Source organism: Pleurodeles waltl, chromosome 12 (assembly GCF_031143425.1).
Source record: "Pleurodeles waltl isolate 20211129_DDA chromosome 12, aPleWal1.hap1.20221129, whole genome shotgun sequence".
NCBI classification, from domain to species: domain Eukaryota; kingdom Metazoa; phylum Chordata; class Amphibia; order Caudata; family Salamandridae; genus Pleurodeles; species Pleurodeles waltl.
The window spans coordinates 699,767,559-699,790,654 of NC_090451.1; the positions used below are offsets into that span (position 1 = coordinate 699,767,559).

The window sequence follows — 23,096 nt, forward strand, 5'->3', positions numbered from 1 at the left end:
AAGATTCCAATACTGGAGAACTAAAGTTACAGGTAAGTAACTAATTTTCTTACTCCATTATTGGAACTTTCATAGTCACATGCTTGAATCAGAGTAGTAAGCAGTGTTGATGGACATTGTAGAACGTGCATCTCTTTTCCATACATAAACTCACTGCATGTCTAAATACACATATACATAACTTACAATTCTAAACATTTGATATTAGACTTTTTAATAGAGTTTACAAATCATTTAAAAGCCTTTTTTTTTTTTTAACAGACAATGTTCAGATCTGAATTGAGGATCGTGGGATGAGAGATATAGCTCACTTTACTGAAAAAGATTTCTTAGGACAGCCTGGCCCATCACTACTTCTCCTTGAGACAATGCATCCAAGTAGTAATGTCTGGTAAATGTATGGCAGCTTTTCCAAGTTGCTGCCCTACAAATGTCCTGGAGCAGTACACCTGCAAACAGTGCTATGGATGAGGATACTGCATGTGCTAAATGAGCACGAACAGAGGTTTGCAGTGGCTTGCCCGCTGCTTGATGGAAAAATTGGATTGCTGAAGAAATTCGTCTTGCGATGCTCTGTTTGCAAAGCAGCTGACCCCGTCTGGGTGCACTGAAAGCCACAAATAGTTGGCTGGTTTTGCGAAATGCTTTGGTCCTGTACAGATAGAATTTAATGCATCTTTTAATATAAGAGTGTAGAGCCTTCTCCGCTGGAGTTGGAGGATTTGGAATTTTTTTTTCAAGATTAAGGGCTTATTTAAATGGAAGTCTGAGGGGACTTTTGGTATGAAACGCGGGTTTGTGCGCAAGATTATTTTATCTTGTTTGATTTGTAAAAAGGGATCTTGTATAGATAGTGCTTGTATCTCACTGACTTGCCTGGCCGATGTTAGAGCAATAAGGAAAGCCATCTTCCAGGGAAATAAATATCGTACAAGCTCTATGGATTAGTTCAAATGGTTGCTTCACGAGTTGCGCAAGAACAAGGTTTAGATTCCAGGAGAGAGGAGGAGGTCTGAAGAGTGGAAAAACTCTGAAGAGCCCTTTCAGAAATCGTTTAATCAATATGGAGGACCATAACTATGGTGAAGAACCTGACGGTCTATAAGACGCAATCGCTGCCAGGTGAACCCTTATGGAGGACTGGGCGAGGCCTGAGTGCACCAAATGCAGCAAATAAGGCAATATTTGTTGCGGTGATGAGAAATAGGATAAATCTGTGGCTGTTGGCACCACAAACAAAATCTCTTCCATTTACATGAATAAGTTTTGTTGGTGCTAATTGCTCTGGCCCTTGACAGTACATCTCTGCACTCCTGTGAAATGTTTAGATGTGCAGACTCAAGGTGCTCAGGAGCCATAGTGACAACTGCATTGATTGAGGATTCACTTGCAAGACTCGTCTGTTGTTCATCGTCAGCAGATACAGAGATATTTTCAGTGGGATGCAAGGCTTCACTGACAGGACAAGAAGCTCTGTGAAACAATGCTGGTGAGACCAATATGGGGCTAATAGTATCAGTGTGTATGGTTCCCTCTTCATTTTGGTTAGGACCTTCGAGATCTAGGGAATGGGCGGAAAAGCGTAGGTAAAGATTCCTGACCATGCTATGGAAAGCACATTCCCCCCATGATCCCCGTTGGTGATGCCAGCTTGCGTAGTGTTGGCATTTAGTGTTTGACCGGCTGGCGAAGAGGTTGAGGTTGGGTGTTCCCCACTAGGAAAATATATGGTTGACTGTAGACTGGTCCAGTTCCCATTCATGACAGACTGATTTTAGTCTGCTGAGCGAGTCTATCTTGTTCTGAATGCCTGGAAAATGAACTGCTGTTATGAGTATTCCATGCTGCATGGTCCAGTTCCATATCACCTGAGCTTCCTTGGAGAGAGGAAGGGATCTTGTGACCCCCTGTTTGTTGATGTAGTGCATTGTAGTGGTATTGTCTGTTCTTACCACCACGTCTGGATCGTCTATCTTTGGGAAGACCGCCTGCAAGGCTAAGCAAACTGCTTTTAGTTCTAGAAGATTGATGTGCATTGTTTGAAACAATGGTGGCCATTTGCCACTTATCTGCAGGTCCTGCAAAAATGCTCCACAACCCTCTAATGAGGCATCTGTGGTGATAACCCATGGGACTGGGCAACGAAGAAATTATAGGCCAATGGAAAGACGATGTTTCTGAGACCACCATACCAGAGCCTTGGTGATGGCCGGAGTGATCTTTATGTTATCTTCGAAGCTTCATGAGACCTGGAGCCATTGCACACTGAGATGTTCTTGGAGAGGGCCTATTTTGAGTCTGCAGAATGGAACTAGAGGGATGCATGAAGACATCCTCCCAAATAACTATTTATAAGGGTGTATTGAAGTGGATTCTTTTCTTTGCACTGCCTTTGCCAGAGATAGCAGTCTTTGTTGTCTTTCTACAGTAGGGCAAGCAATGCTGGATTGAGTGTTCAGGTTTGCCCCTAAAAGTTATTGTGCATGATCACTGTGGCTTGGATTTCTCCCAATTTATAGTTAGACCTAAGCTGTTGAGTAAGGCAAAGCACTTTCTTGTTGACCTGCGTGCTGCTGAGAAGGAGTTTGCTTTTATCAGCCAGTCTAAGTATGGGAATACTGGATGTTTTCTTCTTCTGAGAAAGGCTGAAATAGGAGCCAGGCACGTTGTGAATATCCTGGGATCTGATTTTAGGCCAAATGAGAGAACTCGAAACTGAAAGTGGCTTCTGACTACCATAAATCATAGGTACTATCTGTGGGCTGGATAAATTGATATTTGGAAATATGCATTCTTCAGGTCTAGGGTAGACATAAAGTCTCTCTGGTCCAATCAGAGAAGGACATCCTGTAGAGTTATCATGCGGGACAATTGTTTTTTCAAATAGGTGTTTAATTCTCTGAGATTGAGGATCAGTCTCCAGTCCTTCCATTTTTTTTTTGCGAATGAGGATGAATCTGGAGTAAAATCCTTTCCCTTGCTGTGACGGTGGCGCCCTTGGGGAGCATTTTGCTGAGCTCTCTCCTGAGGTGGTGCAGATACTTTGGGGAAGTCTTGTGAGGAGGATTTGAATGAGGTATTTGGAGCAATTCCAGTGTGTGTCCACACTTTACTAGTTGTAAGATCCACTGGTCCGATGTGATGTTTTGCCATTGCTGGAGAAATGAGATTTTTCCACCTAGATTTGGTAGTAGATGTTTGCTGGTAGCCAGAGCCCTGGATACATCATGCTCTGAGAGCAGAGTCTTTAGTTGGACGAGCTTAACGTCCTCTGATGGTAGACCTATTGTAAGCACTTGCGGAGGTGGGCTTTGGGAGTATTGCTGGTGAAACTGTTGGGTGGTGGATGCGAACGACAGATATCTAAACTGCTGGTAGCTTCCCCTATATGAAGGCATTCCACATCCTCTTGTGGCATGAAAGGAAGACTTTCAAAACTGCAGTGTTCCCAAAGATTTTGCCGTCTCTGTATCGGATTTTATCGACTGTAATGCCTCGTCATTAATTTTGCCAAAAAGCGCTTGACCATCAAATGGAAGGTCTAGTATTTTATGCTGTACTTCCGGACAAAATTATGTGGCCTTCAACCAACCTTGCCTTCTGAGGACAGCAGCTCCTGCAAGCTGACGAGACTCAGTAGTGGCTATGTCCATCGCACAGTCCATTATCTCTGCCCTCATGTAGTATCTTTTTAGCTTCTGCTTTAACGTCCTCCGGCAGTTGATCAACATATGGGGCGATGTCAGTCCATAATTGCCAGTCATATCTGGCTAACACTGTAAGGGAGTTAGCCGCTCTTACAGTTAAGACAGGACATTGCGGAAAATCATTTGCATATATTGTCCAATCGTCTACCTTCCTTATCCGGAGGTGCGGAAATTGGCATAGAACAGTGATACTCATAGTACGGCTCGGGGGGCGCAGGTGGCCCTCCTGACCGTTACATGCGGCCCAGCAGCACTGGGCTGCTCTTAACTAGACTCGGCACGAACATTAAAAAAATGTAAATAAACAGGCAAGCATTTATTTAAGGTGAGTTGAAGGTAAAGAAAAGAGATAAGAGAGGGGTTCTGTACAATGTAACATCAGAAACACCTTCATTTTTAAAGACATATTTGAAGCAAAAATGTAAAAGCACAAACAATTCTGCTCAAAATTCAAAAAGTGTACTTCATTAACACGCAGAAACTTCACCTTAGTACACCAGATTATATCAGTGCATTGAAGAAATATATTTTTTCATAGTGATAATTTTCTAACCACAATTTAGAAACATTCACTCCCCCATCTCCCACCCCGACAACAATGCCTTTGGTGAGCTAAGAGGCAAGTCAGCTATGTGCACTCTTTCGGTGGCCTAGGTTTCAATTATACAAAAACATTATAGTTTATTACATCAAACACAAAAAGGTTTTGTGAAGCACACATCCTAAAGTCATGCGAGGTCCTCATATGTGATAACGGCAAAAAAAGCAGGGAAAGTGAAATAAGACATTTGCTTAGGATCAGACAGTTTGGTTAAGTGGAGAAGCTGTGATTATTCCCAAGTTTATGGTTTCACGTTGTGCTATTCAAACACTAGAAGTATAACTTTGCGTCCCTTACACCCACTTTACTACCAACCCCCAACTGCCATCAGTGCAGCCCTCAGTCACATAAAAAGACCAAACTCTGCGGCCCCTGTGAAAATGTTTGCGAGTACCCATGGCGTAGAAGGATTTTTGGATCTTCTCTGGGCTGTTTGTGTTACCATCGAATCTGGGTGAGGGTGACCAGCCAAGCATGCTGGGGCATCTTCAGGTGCTTTGTACTTTTTATCCAGGCGTGGAAGCACTGCTATGACCGTCGCTGGGTTTTGCATGACTTTCAAACCTTCCTCCCATATGTAACTGACTAGTGGCATGGAGCATACTGATTTTTGGGATGGCTCCTTAAAGTCACAGAGAAAGCAATCAGTTTTCTTGGATGGCATGGGAAGTGCAAAATGCTTAGCAGCCTTTTCCAAAAGATTATGGAATCCTCCGATGTCCTCTGGAGGTTAAGCTACCTTTCAAGGTGAAGGAGAAGGTGGAGCTGGGATAATATATTCGTCCCACTCCGAAAGGTTGTTGAGGAGCTCACCTTTCTCTTGTTCTCCTTCCGATATATCAGTCTCATGTGGGAGGGTCATATCAGGTGTGGCCACATTTGTCAATGGTAGAGTGGTCGGCCTCCGATGCGGGGTGCCTACCCGAAAAATTGGAGATTGGAGAGGTTGCACCTCTTCTGTAGCAGGAAAGCGCCTACTATAATCAGTTAGAATTGCTCGCAAGTCAGATATTAAAATGTTTGGCATATAAAAATCCTCTTGATATGCTTGATCACTTGCATAGTATTGTTGGTCATAAGCTTCGCTATCATCATCGTCCTCCTGGTACTTTACATTCAACTGTGAGGGACTGTGTGCTGTTCCAAATGGACCCTCATCAACAGATTCGTCGTCACCCTCCAAGAGGTGCACTGGTATTAAAGGTTTTTTTTTACTAGGAGAAGTATGCTCCGGTGTAATTTTTGTGGTGTCCTGTATGTTATGAACTTTTTCCCTAGTTGACGGTGTTGTGGAGAGCTCATCAACTGTGTCGTAGATGCCTTCATAGGCGGCGTGACAGGAGCACTCGTCGATGCTGCCTTCGTTGCTGCAGATTTTAAAGATATTTTAACCGTCAACGGTTTCGTGGTGGAAGCTACCATCAACAGGGTCATCGTCGATGAAGACGGTAATGCAGAAACCATGGTTACCGTCGTAGACCATGAAGGAGTATAGGTCTTCACTGACAATGATGACGTCGTCGTTGGAGGGGCCATTGTCGGTATTATTACAGAATACATCATCGACAATGGAACAGATCTCGTTGTTGCTGTCGTTGCCGAGGATGTCGGCGACTGTGGGGATTTGACAAGTGGTCTGTTGACTGTAGGAGCAGAGGAAAGTCTCAAACGACTCAGCTGACTTAGAAGGAGGCACAGAAGATGATTTTTAGCCCTTTCTGAACTGCTGAAATGTCCTCCTTCCTCCTTGCCGAGAATTTGTGAGAAGATAAAGAAGGGCTGCGGCCTTTGTAAAACCCTGATGTGGTCTTTTTGTAGGCCTTTCTTGGCTGCTCTGAGGAAGACCTTGAGTAAGGAGATCTTGCTCTTTTATGTGATCTCCTGGAAGATGTGTAGGAATCATCGCTCTCTGAATCAGAGACTGGATTATCTTTAGATTTATGTTTTTGCAGCCATATCAGCAATCTGCCTTCTCTATCCTTCAGGGTTTTAGAGGAGAAGGTACGACATACCTTGCAGTCCTTGGCAGAGTGGTCTGGTTAACGGCAGTGTAGGAGGCTGGCCTGGCTTGTAGTGGGTACCAAGGGGTACTTACACTCTGTACCAGGTCCAGTTATCCCTTATTAGTGTAGAAGAGGTGTTTCTAGCAGCTTAGGCTGATAGAAGGTAGCTATAGCAGAGCAGCTTAGGCTGAACTAGGAGACATGCAAAGCTCCTACTATACCACTGGTGTCATATGCACAATATCATAAGAAAACACAATACACAGATATACTAAAAAATAAAGGTACTTTATTTTTATGACAATATGCCAAAAGTATCTCAGTGAGTACCCTCAGTATGAGGATGCCAAATATACACAAGATATATGTACACAATACCAAAAATATGCAGTAATAGCAAAAGGAAGTAATGCAAGCAGTGTACAGTTACAGTAGATTGCAATAGGAGCACATAGGTATAGGGGCAACACAAACCATATACTCCAAAAGTGGAATGCGAACCACGAATGGACCCCAAACCTATGTGAGCTTGTAGAGGGTCACTGGGACTGTAAGAAAACAGTGAGGGTTAGAAAAATAGCCCACCCCAAGACCCTGAAAAGTAGGTGTAAAGTGCCCCTATATTCCCCAGAGAGCACAGAAGTCGTGATAGGGGAATTCTGCAAGGAAGACCAACACCAGCAATGCAACCAAAGTGGATTTCCGGACGAGAGTACCTGTGGAACTAGGGGACCAAGTCCAAGAGTCGCGACAAAGTCGAGAGTGGGCAGATGCCCAGGAAATGCCAGCTGAGGGTGCAAAGAAGCTGCCACCGGATGGTAGAAGCTGTGGATTCTGCAAGAACGAAGAGTGCTAGAAACTTCCCCTTTGGAGGATGGATGTCCCATGTCATGAAGAAGCTTGCAGAGGTGTTCCCACGCAGAAAGACCCCCAACAAGCCTTGCTAGCTGTAAGGGTCGCGGTTAGGGTTTTTGGGTGCTGCTATGGCCCAGGAGGGACCAGGATGTCGCCACTTGGATGAGGAGACAGAGGGGGCGCCCAGCAAGTCAGGGAGCCCTCACAGAAGCAGGCAGCACCCGCAGAAGTACCGGAACAGGCAATTGGAAGAGGAGTGAACCAGAGTCCACCTGAAGTCAGAAAAGGGAGTCCCACGACGTCGGAGGACAACTCAGAAGGTTGTGCACTGCAGGTTAGAGTGTCTGGACCCAGGCTTGGATGTGCACAAAGGAAATCCTCGAAGAGTGCACAGGAGCCGGAGCAGCTGCAAATCACGCGGTACCCAGCAATGCAGTCTAGCGTGGGGAGGCAAGGACTTACCTCCACCAAACTTGGACTGAAGAGTCACTGGACTGTGGGAGTCACTTGGACAGAGTTGCTGAGTTCCAGGGACCACGTTCGTCATGCTGAGAGGGGACCCAGAGGGCCGGTGATGCAGTCTTTTGTTGCCTGCGGTTGCAGGGGGAGGATTCCGTCGTCCCACGGGAGATTTCTTCAGAGCTCCTGGTGCAGAGAGGAGGCAGGCTACCCCCAGAGCATGCACCACCAGGAAACAGTCGAGAAGGCGGCAGGATCAGCGATACAATGTTGCAGTAGTCATCTTTGCTACTTTGTTGCGGTTTTGCAGGCGGCCTGAGCAGTCAGCGGGAGATCCTTTGGCAGAAGGTCAAGAGAGAAGTGCAGAGGAACTCTGGTGAGCTCTTACATTCGTTATCTGAAGAATTCCCCAAAGCAGAGACCCTAATTAGCCAGAAAAGGAGGTTTGGCTACCTAGGAAGGAGGATAGGCTAGTAACACAGGTAAGAGCCTATCAGAAGGAGTCTCTGACGTCACCTGCTAGCCCTGGCCACTCAGAGCAGTCCAGTGTGCCAGCGCACATCTGAATCCAAGATGGCAGAGGTCTGGGGCACGCTGGAGGAGCTCTGGGCACCTCCCCTGGGAGGTGCAGGTACGGGGAGTAGTCACTCCCCTTTCCTTTGTCCAGTTTCGCGCCAGAGCAGGGCTGGGGGATCCCTGAACCGGTGTAGACTGGCTTATGCAGAGATGGGCACCATCTGTGCCCATCAAAGCATTTCCAGAGGCTGGGGGAGGCTACTCCACCCCAGCCCTGACACCTTTTTCCAAAGGGAGAGGGTGTAACACCCTCTCTCTGAGGAAGTCCTTTGTTCTGCCTTCCTGGGCCAGGCCTGGCTGGACCCCAGGAGGGCAGAAACCTGTCTGAGGGATTGGCAGCAGCAGCAGCTGCAGTGAAACCCCGGGAAAGGCAGTTTGGCAGTACCCGGGTCTGTGCTAGAGACTCGGGGGATCATGGAACTGTCTCCCCAATGCCAGAATGGCATTGGGGTGACAATTCCATGATCTTAGACATGTTACATGGCCATGTTCGGAGTTACCATTGTGACGCTATACATAGGTAGTGACCTATGTATAGTGCACACGTGAAATGGTGTCCCCGCACTCACAAAGTCTGGGGAATTTGCCCTGAACAATGTGGGGGCACCTTGGCTAGTGCCAGGGTGCCCACACACTAAGTAACTTAGCACCCAACCTTCACCAGGTGAAGGTTAGACATATAGGTGACTTATAAGTTACTTAAGTGCAGTGGTAAATGGCTGTGAAATAACGTGGACATGATTTCACTCAGGCTGCAGTGGCAGGCCTGTGTAAGAATTGTCAGAGCTCTCTATGGGTGGCAAAAGAAATGCTGCAGCCCATAGGGATCTCCTGGAACCCCAATACCCTGGGTACCTCAGTACCATATACTAGGGAATTATAAGGGTGTTCCAGTATGCCAATGTGAATTGGTGAAATTGGTCACTAGCCTGTTAGTGACAATTTGGAAAGCAGAGAGAGCATAACCACTGAGGTTCTGGTTAGCAGAGCCTCAGTGAGACAGTTAGTCATCACACAGGGAACACATACAGGCACACTTATGAACACTGGGCCCCTGGCTGGCAGAGTCCCAGTGACACATACACTAAAACAACATATATACAGTGAAATATGGGTGTAACATGCCAGGCAAGATGCAATTCTGGTGAGGGTCTTCAGAGTGTAACTTCTTTTTTCCAAAGGTCTTGCAGGATCTGAATAAGCCCTTCTTCTTGTTAGACATGGTGGAGGCCTTATCAGCCATCAGTCAGAATTAGTTGTGAAGAGTATAACTTTCTGGGTATTCCAAAATAGAGAAGAGCAGAGCAGAGCTCTGAGGAGACTTCCTAGCACGACGTGCCGTAGAAAATCTGAGGAACTGGAGCTTCTTTCAGCAAGGTTCTAGAGGGTGGTGGCGCCTGATTGGTGGGCCCTTAAGTTTGGTCCTTTTTTTCTTAAAATGACTCCAATAGAGTGCTAAACTTAGAGGCCTAAGGGCCTTTAGGTTTAACCTATGTTAGTACTACTTAATTAAAGGTACCAGGGACTCCTATCTCGATGACAGGGAATGATTCAAGCATGTGAATTTATGAAAGTTACAAAACTGGAGTAATTATCTTACAGTGAAAATCAAGTGGCTAAGGAAATAAATTATTTTTCAACATTGAGTACACCCGTTCTTCCCCCACCTTCTTCAGCTAATCAAACTTTCCCAATCTGCTTTTTTATTAATCGTTTTCACTTTTTCTTCTTTTCAGCCCACCAATTTTATCACCATTTCCTGCACTCTTGAACATTATGCACTGTTTAAAATGTTGATTCACTAAAGGCCTGCAGGGAAAACAAAACTGAAATTGCTTTTAGAGGAAGTTGATGCACAGGCTGTATATTAGAGTCTTGCTGACTTGTTTTAGGCAGAGGGGAAAACATTTATAAAAAGGTAAGTATTTGTTTAAAGCTGGAGGCAATGGGATGGGGGAGGGATGTTAGTCCAGCTCTTCATTTGCCTGAGGTAAGGGCGACGTCCCTGAAACCATAGTACAACTAAACTATAATTACCAGTGCAGAAAGCAGGTATCTGAAAGTAGGCTCACAGTTCTGGAGATAAAGCCAGTAGCATATAAGCCTCCAGGAGCTGGTTAGTCCAGGCGAATCAAAGTCCTTCCATAAAATACCACTCTAGACGACTAGCACCAGGCAGCACAACACCACAGCTAAAAGGTGCCAGCAGGGTCAGATTGGCCTAAAGGGCAATCAAGCAGATCTCAAAGAACTTTTTGGGCTTGTTTTATGGACTGGTGGGTAGGTTTTTTACTGTTAATTTCACTGCAAGCTCAAATCCATGGAGCCCTCCATACCTTGAAAAGCAACTCTACAGTATGTCTTTACAAGGTTAAAACTGACAATTTGCAAACATGGGCCATTTTTTTTTTTTAAATCAAGCTGATTCACTAACGGGGCCCACTTTAATTGCGGTACCAGGGTCTATTTTCTGTGCCAGCGCGAACCTGGGTACCAGCGACCAAGATCAGAATTTCAAAAGGAGAAAAAAACATAGGACCCAGACTAATTACAGAAGGGGCAATAGGCATGCCAACAAATACTACGCCTTCAGTGTAATACAGCTACAAAAGGTTTAAGCCATATGTTACAGAGGAGGACAGAAAACAGGAAGTAGCAGTTGTCACTTGACTGGCATCCATATCGGATTATGGAACCATAAAAAAGGAAATAAACAGTAATATCCTGGAGAGGGCTTGGGAAGGCTCTACTACTATTTCTTTGTTTTTTGTAAAAGAGCATCAACAACATTGGTAGTTGTGGCCTTGTGGTTTTGACTATATATTCAAGCTGTCTGCCTGCCTTTAAGTAATTTCATTGCTAGACGTCATTGAGTTTGGTAGTGCCTCGGATACTATTTGGCTCAGGCAGCAAATAATCTATATATTAGTCTGGTTAGGAAAATTGTTTCATGGTGATGTGAAATTAATTAACACAGTTTGTTGCCCACTGATTTGATAAATATGTGAGTACATGTTTAAAAAGTGAAACGCAGCAATGTTTTTTGTTTCATTTATTAAGTTTGTATCTTGGATAAGTTATCAATGGCTTGGTCAAATTGTCTACAATTGCAATGTTTGTTTCTTGGCTGCAAAATAATGTGGTAATCGTTTTCAGGAGAAAAAAAAAGTATTGCATGAAAGGGTTAGTTTGAGGAAGGGTTTGCAGGGATGAGTTTAAATGGACTAAATCCGACACGGAGACCCCTGAAAGATGGCAAGAAAATAGATATTGAGGTGGAAAACGTAGGAAGGAACCAAAGACCCAAAGTACACATTCACGTCTATAAATGATTACTCCAAGCTATTGGGGTAAAAAAAGAGATACTCACCACACAATGCAACAAATTACTATAGATATCACCGGTGCATCTATCCTGCGTCTTGCTAGGCTTTCACCTCTGGGGAAAGGAGAACCATGCAGACCTTCCTTGTTTATTGCCGTGCTGAGGCAAATCCCACCATCCGGGACCAGTGAAAGGAACTAATCTAGTAATGATGAAAACTCATCCATTCATATTTTTGAGAAACCAAACAGCGGGTGAAGGAAGGAGGCGCACCTCTGCGTGTGGAGAAAGAAACATGTGAACACAGCTATCTAACTGGGGCATTAACACACAGAAACGAGGCTTTTCTACTAGGTTAATAATGCAGTATTTCACCTGGGGCATGAAAAGAAAACCCATTAGTACAGCTGTTTAACTGCATCACCAGCAGTCAATGAACCGGATAACGAGGCTTTTCTACCAGGGCAATAATGAAGTATTTCGCCCGGGGCATTAACAGTACAGTACCCTTTAATGTAATTATATAAACATGACATTAAGCACTGCAAATTTGTACTAGGGTATTCTTAACTGCTTAGCGGGGCAGTATGCGCCAGATAGATTACCACCTATAAGTAAATATAGCGTAGAAACACACCTCATACGTGGCGCCAAATCTTCCCGCAGCGCTCTAAAGAACCCCCCTTACACAGTTAGTCCACGGTGGCATTAACGGGAGAAGAAGTTTAAAAGACAAAGGGCTATTCATCGAAGGCCTAATAGGGCACAGGGCATTAAGAAACCGAAGATACGATAACATGCCCCACCGGGGCATTAATGAGCATTTAGCACGATAACATATTTTAACAAGGCATTAACTAATACTGACCACCCTTCCAGTTTGCACTGAAAATAGCTGCGGCTTCGAAAAGGCAGTTCCAAAACCTGCGAGTTTCCAGAAATGTGTTCCGTTTTAAAATTACTGTCATTTTTTCTCACTGGCAAGTGACTCACCCGGTGTTTCTCCAGTGCAAACTAACATTCCAGTAGAAGATGAGGAGCGAAAAAGGGAGGCGACCATGATCTGATGAAACCGTAACCTGGGTGATTTGGCCTCTTTCGTGTCCTGGGCCAGGTATCCCTCACCAGGGCGGGCACTCACCTGAGCTGCCATCTCGTGCCAGTCCATGGGATGCGGCGTCCTGAAAGTGCATTTGTCTTCAGGGGCACCTCTGGTGCAGAAGAAAAGGGTTTGACAACTCAGTCGGGTCTTGCTAAGAGTAGCAGCAGGGAAGTAAACATATATGCTGTGTCTGTGCGCTCTCTCGCTTCTCTTATCTGTTAATTTTAGGATTCCGACCCGTACATTCTTTCTCTTGTAAAGGCCTCGGATGCACTTGGAGGCTGTTAGCGCTTACAGATATATACAATACCAGAACAGTAATCCACAGAGGGCTGTAGAAGGGGTGGAGGGGGCCCTGTCGGTACTCACATGAGATCAGCTGTCGGTGTGACTAGGTGGTGGTCGTGATCTGGCGAGTGGGGGGTGGGCGAAGCCGCGCGCGTCCAACCTGGCCAAGCAGAACCAGGCCAGGGAGCTTTGTGCCAAGGAGCCAGGGAAGGGCTGCAGCTGTTCTCCTGCTCCCCCTTCTCCGTCCCTGCCCTGGGTGGCCGAGCATGGGGAGGGAGGACGCCCGCTCCGCCTGGTTCAGTGTTGGGGGGCCAGGGGCAGGCATGGGAAGGGGGTTCGGCCGGGCTTCCTTCCGCCGGGATCCTTCCCTTCCCTCCAGGCTGAGCCGGGAGGAGGGGAGGGGATGGACGGATGGCTGCTGCGGGGCTCGTACCGATGCTGGGAAGGGTGGACAGGAAGGAAAAGCTACATTTCCAGACTGAGGAGCAGCGCGGCTCTTTAAAGGGACAGAGCGCGGTGTGCGCCTGGACCCACAGCGCCCACCGACAGTGGAAGTAGGCGCATGGTCACAGGGACCCCTGCATCTCACACTCACAGCCTCCAAGCGAAGCCCCGCTCCACTCTCACAGCTGTCTAATCAGAAGAGTGGAGGGTGGGAGTGTGACACCAGCGTGGGTCGGGGGAATACATGCCAGCTGCTGGGGTTTACATCCTTTGCGCACACTCACAGCCCCGTGTCATGGTTTTCAGCTAGTTCTGCTTTTGACGGCACAGGACCGAGGATGCTGGGTCTTGTAGTCCCGCACTCCGAATTATTCAGTCAATCTCTGCAGGCAGCGGTTTACCATCCCTGATGAGGCGTCGAAGCGCTTTGTTTACGAGTAGCACGCTACCCCAGAAAGCAGTATTACGGCAAAATAGTAGATTAGTAACATGTGCTTCTGTTTTACCTTGTGGATTAGTTGTGAATTTATTAAGTTTGTGCTCTCGAGTTCACGTGGGGTTAGTTGTAATTGGAGTAGTGATCAGCGCTTTAAATGGGCAGGTACTGTCCGGTACTGAGTACCTGCACTTCTTAAAGTAGAAAGGGACAGTGCCTGCACTTCTCAGCACGGCTTCAATACATTTACAGTTCTATATATCTATTTAAATCACTGATAGTGATGGAGCGATGAGAAGGGATTGGGAAAGGAGAAGTAGTAACTTGTTATTGGGAGTAGTTGACGTGCGCCCGTTGGGGGAATTGGCTAAACATGGAAAGGGGGGAGTTTGACAAGGATTTTTCTGAGTTATAGTACTGACAAAGGTTTGGGATGAGTCCGAAAGAAGTGGGATGGGACAAAGTATGGATAGAATAGATTTTTTTTTAGCAAGTAACTAAAATTAACACATACATGTATAGAGACTTAGCAACACATCTAAATATGTAGTGATATCCATGCGTACATATAGGCGTCTGACACTTCTTGAAGTTTTTGTAGAAGGCATAAAACCTATATATACACACAACACCTATTAACGTTTTTCGAGAAGTCATAAAATCTTCAGTATGCATCCAAATGAATTCAGAAGGAGCACTATTTACACGGCCTATGGTAAATACATATATCTGCTTATAACTGAAAGTATAGTACCAAGTACAGGACACATATATAACGACATCCTCATCTTTAAACCCTCACAAGCATATTTTCTCATGTCTCACTAGTACATATAACCGACACATATAAGCATTATACTTATTACTATTGATGTGCAAGGAATAAATCCTGGTATATACATACAAGTACATGCATGTAATAATAGTCGAACGTTCAGACATACCCATGTATGTTATGACTATATGTAGGCTGTATATGCATGATTCTTTTACTATTATAATGTATTTATTTATTTTTATATCAAAATATATAGTTATACACTTCTGTTATAGTTACTTTTCCCTGTAATCATATTTGCATACTCTGCTAGAAAGGAGCAGAAACCTATATGCTGACACTCATCTCTCTCTCTCTCTCTCTCTCTCTCTCTCTCTCTCTCTCTATATATATATATATATATATATATATATATACAAATATATATATATATATTTTTCCAAAGACCCAGCTGGGGCTGATCACAAATATCCACTTAGAGAGGCTAGTGCGCCGAGCGGGAAGCCAGGATCCTGCCTAAATCACCATACAGCTCTGTTATTTCTCGCAGACAGCAAAACGCACTCCAGGATCGTTAATGTTTGAAAGCAAAAGTTTTATTGGCAACACGTTTCAATTGTTGCAATCTTTCTCACAGCCATTTTGGAAACCCTGCCCCACTCCCCTTTAAAAAGAATTTTGTAACCAACAATAAAGTAAGAAAACAAACATTCACATTCACAGTGATTGAAGAAAGTAGACTCACGTCCCCATAAACAATTTGCCTGACAATTGGAAACAATACTAGAACAGCCAATTCCATACTTTTCAATATCCACATTCATGGCATTATCAAAATAAAAAAATGAATGAAAAATGAGTAGATTAATTCATAATCACAATTGCATTAATTTGAAACATTCTACCTATACATAATTAGAAATAAATGCATAATGGCCAAGTGGCCCTAGTTCCTTAACATGCCATTATTAACATGTATCCTTGGCCACTAAATGTTTGTCAGACTATGTCATGATTGATACAAAAATTATTAATAACTCCAGAAATACACACCACAAAAGGAGTGTCCCTACCACATAAATAAATTAGTCAAATCCAGATAATACATTCCCTCATACTCTCTGTGCATTTCCTGATTATGGAACAATTTTTCTCTCTCAACTAATAGGAAAAAAAAGTTCCTCATCTGAATTTAATCCTCTAGAAATACGACTGTTCAGGTAGATAATGTATTCTGACTGCAAAATCCTGAGTTTCTTCTCCCGCTCTCCTCCTTGTTTATTAAGGATGACACTGTCAACACCATAAAAAGACCAGTCATCAGTATTCCTGTTGTGAACCTGGGACCAATGGCTTGCCACAGGGGAGCTTTGATCAACATTTCTGATGGCACGCATGTGTTCCAATACCCTCTTCCGAATCAGAAAAATCGTGCTTCCTACATACCATAAGCCACAAGGGCATTCTAGTACAGAGACACAAAAGTCACTACTACAAATAATAAACTTGTTTATGTATCTAACTTTTCCAGTCGGTAGGGAGGAAGTCCAAATGTTTTTGCTTGCTCTACAATAGCCACATTTATATAAACCATGTTGTTCTGTCAGCCCCCCACCCACATCCTTCCTAGGATTCAAATTACTATGCACTAGCATACCCCTAAGGGAAGGGATTTCCTGTATGTAACTGAAGAATTTGATGATCGATCACTGGTAATCACAGAGTCAGATTTAACAAATGCCAGTGTTTCTGAGTCATCCTTCTAATCAGGTGTGATTTTGCATTATAAGTGTTGATCAGACAAATTTGATTAGACCCTTTCTTATTTTTAGCTCTGGGAAAGGGAAGTTCATCTCTGGTGCTCAGTTTCACCTTCTCTTTGGCATCATGCAGAACTTTCCTGGGGTAACCTCTCATCCTAAACCTGTCCTCCATCTTATGTTCTTCTTCCTCGTACGTGTGAGGGTTACACAGAGATTCCTTCACCTCTGAATTCTCCCCAGGCTTCGGACTAGATCCAAAGGATTATTCATGAGCAGTACCCCTGTGCACTGGTCAGCTCTGCGTGTCATCATCGGCATCTGCGCTGGAACTGATGTATGCTTCACCTATATAGGCGCCATCTCAGCGCATTGACGATAGTTACTTTTCATGACTTTCCACACAAGAATCAGAGCCATGAAGTGCACTGACATTGTTGTGCCCAAACTAGGGCCCTGAACGGGATCATCCTTAACCCTAGAAATCTGTCCGCAGAGCGGGGAAAAAATGGGTGAGTCGGTAAGGAATCTGCATCTAGATATTGTCTCTACCAGAGAAGGTGTTATTGAAGGTAAGTAACTTGTTCATCTGGTAGATACTTCTAGCCGCAGATTCCTTACCTTTGAATAGATACCCAAGCAATACCACCCCTGGCGGTGGGTCGGTGGACAAATTCCGAATAGGAAGTCCTGTAGGACTGAGCGGGTGAAATGCCTGTACCTGCACACCTGACTGTCCAGGCAGTAATGATTGGTAAAAATGTGCAGAGAGGTCCATGTTACTGCCTGGCAGATATCCAGGACTGGGACTCCAAGTGCGAATACGGTGGCAGCAGCCTTAGCTCTGGTGGAATGAGGTTGTAAGCCTTCAGGTGGCTGCTTCTTCTGCACTGCGTAACACATCTTGATGCAGAGATTGACCACTGAGAGAAGGTTTATTTCTGCACCACCTGACCTTTCTTCGCACCAACCAACCCCACAAAGAGTTGGTCATCCACCCAAAACTCTTGTGTGAGGTCAAAGTAGAACAACAATGTTCTTTTTGGGTCCAGGCAGTGGAGTTTCTTCTCTTCTTTACAAGGATGTGGGGGAGCATAGAAAGTGGGCTAGGTGACAGATAGGCCCACATGAATTGGTGTTACCACTTTCGTCAGGAAAGAGGTCCTAGAGTGAAGCATCAGTTTGTCCGGACACATGGATAAGAATGCAGGCTTGGAAGATAAAACTTGTAGCTCACTCACCCTCTGGGCTGATGTAATTGCCACCAGAAAGGCTGTTTTGATGGTGCCTTACTGAGGAAGGGTAAAAATAAAAAACAAAATGTCAGAAAGAGAAGCAGAAAGTGCGTCAATTTCCTTTTTTGCACAATATGATACCAATCACTTCCAATAGCATGAGTATACCGTCTCAGTGGAGGGACGCCTGGCTACCAGAATAACACTGTAGACTTCCAGAGGAAGGTCGAAACATTTCAACTACCGCTGCTCAATCTCCATGCAAGAAGGCAAAGAGATGACAGGTTCGGGTAGAGGATCCTCCCCTGCTGCTGCGACAGAAGATCTTCTCAAAGGGGCAGGCTTATCAGAGGAACAACACTCATATGAAGAAGCTTGGCATACCAGACTCTCCAGGCCCAGTCTGGCGCCACAAGGATGACTTGGGCCCAGTCGTTCCTGATCTTCTTGAGAACTCTGTGCAGGAACGGTATGGGTGGAAAGGCGTACAGAAGGCCCAAGCTACATTTGAGAAGAAAAGTGTCTCCAAAGCGAGAGCCACCTTGAAACTCCAGGGCGCAAAACTGCTGACATTGTCCATTCTTGGTGGAGGAGAACAGATATAACCAAGGCTCTCCCCACTGCTGAAAGAGACCTTGGGCCACCTCTAGGTGGAGACCCAACTCGTAATCCGCTAGGCATTGACAGCTGAATTTGCCCGCTCTGGTGATTTGGAATCACCTGGCATGTGTCATCAGCTGGACGCAAGAACCCATGAGGTCCAGCAGCATCAGAGTCAGTTCACCGAAACCCAGGATAGAAGCTGAAACATTGGTAACAAAGATTGAATATCCTGGACTTGAAGCTTGGGAGGGTAGCCCAAAACTTCACTGTGTCCAGAACAGCTGCAATGAAAGGGAGCATCTGAGAGGGAGTCATGTTTTAATTTGGATTGTTGATAGAGAACCCCAGTGAATGCAAAAGGTTTGCTGTAGTCTGGAGATGGGAGACGACAGCCTAGGCTGAGACTGCCTTCAATAGCCAGTCGTCAAGATAGGGGAAGACTGTCACCTCTGATCTCCGCAGATGAGCTGCAACCACTGCCATCACCTTGATGAACACCCGAGGGGAGCCGGTAAGGCCAAAAGGGAACATGGTGAATTGAAAGTGCCCGTGGCCTACCGTAAACCACAGGTAATGCCAATGGACAGGCAGGATGGTAAGTGAAAATAAACATCCTGCAAGTACAATGCTACTATCCAGTCTCCTGGGTCCAAGGCAGACAAGACCTAAGCATCCTGAACTTCTCCTTTTTTATAAAGTAGTTGAGGGTTCGAAGATCTAGGATAGGACAAAGAACTTTGTCCTTTTTGGGGACCAGAAAGTGGCAGGAAGAGCAAGCTCAACCCACTGGCACTGGAAACCTCTCTCTGGCTCCCTTGGCCTAGACAGTCATGACTTCCTCCCAGAGCAAGGACAAATGATCCTCCGTCGGCCGATCATAAGATGGAGGCATTGAGAGAGGGATACGGCATGGAACACACCATGGGAAATAGAAGCTCAACAGGATAGGGTGCTAAGTGAGGAACTTTGGGTCCCCTGTGGCCGGTGGTGGGCAATCGTCCTATTCACAGGAGCCCCTGTGCTGGGTTTGGACCAGGTTCCCAGAATGACATCGGGCTTCTTTGAAAGGGAGCAGGGGTTCAGAGTAAAAAGCTCCTGGTTGCAGCACCGCTACCAAGATGTTGGTCTTGGCTGCCACTGAGGGCAACTCAATTTCCAGGACCTCACCTGCCCTCTTAACCACCATATCTTAGGTCGCTCCCTCCTCTGTAGCCGAGGTACGGTAAAAAAGCATGCCGGTATCTGGAGACGTGTCCAGTCCATTAGCATCATCCTGTTCTTCACACCAGTCCATTTCCTGTTATTCAGGCTAGTATTCTAATGGGTCCAGTGACCCCTCCCATTCTTCCCTGAAGCCTAGGCCTTCAGATGAAGGCTGAGGCACCAACCTAGAACACAAGGTCCCTGTTGGTACCGGAATGAGCATCAGTTGACGCAGCTCTGTGTTTGATATAGGGATTAAAATGGCGCTGTCAGTGTCAGAAAAGGTTGCAGTGGCACGATCGGCACCAGTACGGATCCATGACTGGACCAATGCCCATTGGAGGTGCCGTTGCAGAACCAGATGGGGCCCCCTCCCTACCCTGGGGGACCTAAGGCCTTGCAAGAGGTCTGGCCACTCAAAAATGAGGCACCTGGCCTTATAAAACTCTTTAATTTCAGCGGGGTCATTCCTGCTCCCAGAAAGCTGGGGAGAAGTGTCGGCATAGGCTCCAGAGAACCAAGCCTTGTACGCCAATGTTCCGTCCTCACATCGGCCAACGGACAACGAGAAGCCTAAGCATGCTTCGACTTCTTGTGTTTTTTGTGCCTGCTACCTGAATGTCCAACAATTTTGAATGGGACGAAGTGGACTTGAGAGTGGACTTGAGACTCCTGGAATGATCCCAGGGCCTTCCTTTTAACCGGACCAAGATGTCTGTGGAGTTACATGATGTGGAGTCACCTGCTGGGCTGCTAGCAGCTTTAGGGACTGCTCCCTCAACCCTTAGGCACCATTGCCCGGCAGTCAGAGCACATCTTGGAGTCATGGTCCCGCTCCAGATACCACAGACACACCAGGTGTGGGTCTGTCACTGGTGAGGTGTCAGGTGGCAATGGGTCTAAAACCTGTCTTCCTCAATGACATTTCCTCAACACGCTAAGAGGGTAACCTCAAAAAATGTTGCCAAAAAGTGGCAACAAGGCCTCTCAAAACTGACATACGAGTAGCTCTTCTCTCAGATCTGCATGGCTGGCTAAAAAAGAAAATGACTGATATCAGTGCGCCGAGGTGGCGAGGTGAGGAAGACGTCACTTCCTGAGTGGACACCGTAGCACATAGCTGAATGATGTCACCTACTGGAGCATAGGGGTACTGCTCATGAAAAATCTTCCTAATCCAGCCTGACGCCTGGAGAAAATTCAAAGGTAAGGAATCTGCGGGTAGAAGTCTCTATCAGATACATCAGGATTATAGACCACATATTCTGGACTCATTTTTCAGGAGGATAGGCCTGAAATTGCACTGTTTCTAGAACAATTCAAATGAAAGGGAGTATCTGAGAGTGGGCCAGGTGTGGCTTTGGCACATTTATAGTGAACCCAGTTAGTGCAGGAGGTCAGCCATAGTCTGGAGGTGGGAGACAACTGCCTGGGGTGAGCCCATCCATAACAGTCAATCGTCAAGGTAGGGGAAGACAGGAAACCTTTGACCTCTGCAGATGTGCTGCAACCACCATCATCCCCTTGGTGAACATCCGAGGGGCAATGGTAAGGGGAGCACAGTGAACTGAAAGTGTTCTTTGTTCACTGTGAACCCGCAAGTAACGTCTGTGGGTATAAAGGACCATGTCCTTCAAGTCCAGCGCTACCATCCAGCCTTCGGCATCCAGGGAAGAAGATACCTGAGCTAAGGTGAGCATACTGAATTTCTCTTTCTTCAGGAAGAGTTTGCAAAGGTGCTAGTTTAGAATAAGACGGAGGTCTCTGTCCTTTTTGGGCACCAGAAAGTAGCAGGAATAGCAACCATGACCTACTTCTGGTGCTGGCACCCTCTTGATGGCCCCTTTAGTGAAAAGGGCCAACACTTCCTAATGGAGTAAAGCAAGATGGACCTCTGTCAGTCGGTCATAAGTGGGAGGCATGGGTGGAGGTATTTCCATGAAAGGGTTACAGCAGCTCCTCTCATGACGTGTAAAACCTACTTATCTGATGTTATGGACTCCAGTGAGGCTGGGGATGATGGATCCTGCCCCACACTGAGCACCAATGCTGGTATAAGGGCGAACTAAAGGGGTTTTGAGGCTGGGGCTGCCGGTGGAGTGGTGAACTGGTCTAACCTCTAGCTAGTGTTAAGACACTCAGTATTCACAGACTGCAGTACTAGGCAGGCAGGAGAGAACATCTTCTTCCTACATATTTCCAGCCTTTTCCATTCGCTATCAAGCGGTGTGGTAGGGATCACGCCAGGGTTGATTCTGGAGGTGGAGGCCTGGACTACCAAGCTCTCTAGGGTGGTGTACAGGTTGAGGAAACTGGAGTTCTCAGGAGGGATCCTAGGACGGCTGGCAATTGTTCTGTGCACAGGAGCCACTATGCAGGGTTTGGGCCAGGCCCCACACCGGGCATCTTTGAGGGCTTCAAGAAATCAGAGTGGTGGTTCAGAGAAGGTATCTCCCAGCTGAAGCACTTCTGTCAAGATGTTTCTGCCACGAGGGCAGAAAAAGGTCCAGGACCTCAGTCGCCCTGTCTACCAACATTCCAAAAGAGGCCGCTTCCTTCATAAACATGGTAGGAGAAGAAATCAAGTCAGTGTTCAGTGAGGTGTCTAACCCACTGATATCTGCCAGTTTCTCATATCAGTTGTCCTCTAGTTTATCTATGGGGTGATGGAACAAATAAGGGTCCTCAAAATCCTCCCATTCGTTTCCCTCTCCCGGTCTATTAATAGTAAAAGGCACTGGGTCTGACTTGGAAAGCATGGTACCGGCTGGCAGCGTAGTCGACATCGGGAAACGTCGATCAGGCTCTGAATAGAAGTCTGGATTGATGATGGGGTCAGCGTCTGGTACGGTGGCACTGGGGCAGGCTCAGAGGAAGATTGTAGTGTCGCATGTGGAGTCGCTCTGGGTCCAACACCGGATCTGTGGGGCCCAACTGTCGCCAAGGGAGAACTTGTCAGTAGGATTCTAGTATGGGTCCTTGAAGGAAAGTACCCTCTTTTTGGAATGGTTACCCCCACTTTTTGCCTCCTATCAATGTGTTTTGACTGTTTTCACTGGGATCCTGCTAACCAGGACCCTAGTGATTGTGGTCTCACCGTCTAAGTTTGGTTCCTTAGGACCTTGCACACCCCACAATTGGCATATTGGTGCCCCCATATAAGTCCCTAGTATATGGTACCCAGGGTATTGGGGCACTGGGCTCTCACATGGGCTGTAACATGTATTATGCCACCCATGGGGAGCCCATGCAAAGTGTATCTGCAGGCCTGTCATTGCAGCCTGCGTGAAAAGGTGCATGCACCCTTTCACCACAGGTCACTGCACCAGGTCACTGTAAGTCACCCCTGTGGTAGGCCCTCCTAGCCCAGAAGGTAGAGTGCAGGTATCTGTGTGTGAGGGCACTCCTGCATGAGCAGAGGTGCCCCTATGAACTCCAACTCCGTTACACTGGACTTCATAGGTGCAGGAAGACATTTTACTTGTGTACTGGGCACAGGTCACCAACTGCTTCCAGCTACATAATGGTAAATCAGAACCTGGGCATGTTTGGTATCAAACATGTTGGAATTATACCCCAATACTGTTCCCAGTATTGGTTGTTTGCTTCCATGCACTCTGGAGGCTCCTTAGGGGACCCCCAGCATTGCTCCTACCAGTCTTCTTGGGTTTTCTGGGCAGCCTGCACTGCTGCCACCCCTCAGACAGCGTTCTGCCCTCTT

The 23,096-nt window shown here is 46.1% G+C and overlaps 1 protein-coding gene across 1 annotated transcript in view; it reads right to left on the minus strand.

Moving 5' to 3' along the window:
- LOC138266898 (phosphatidylinositol 4,5-bisphosphate 3-kinase catalytic subunit alpha isoform-like) overlaps positions 1-13,636 on the minus strand; it is a 146,995-nt gene extending 133,359 nt beyond the window's left edge. Inside the window, exon 1 of the mRNA XM_069215630.1 lies at positions 12,998-13,636. The gene's annotated coding sequence lies outside the window, so the exon portion shown is untranslated. The remainder of the gene's footprint in view (positions 1-12,997) is intronic.
- Positions 13,637-23,096: the final 9,460 nt, after the last annotated feature.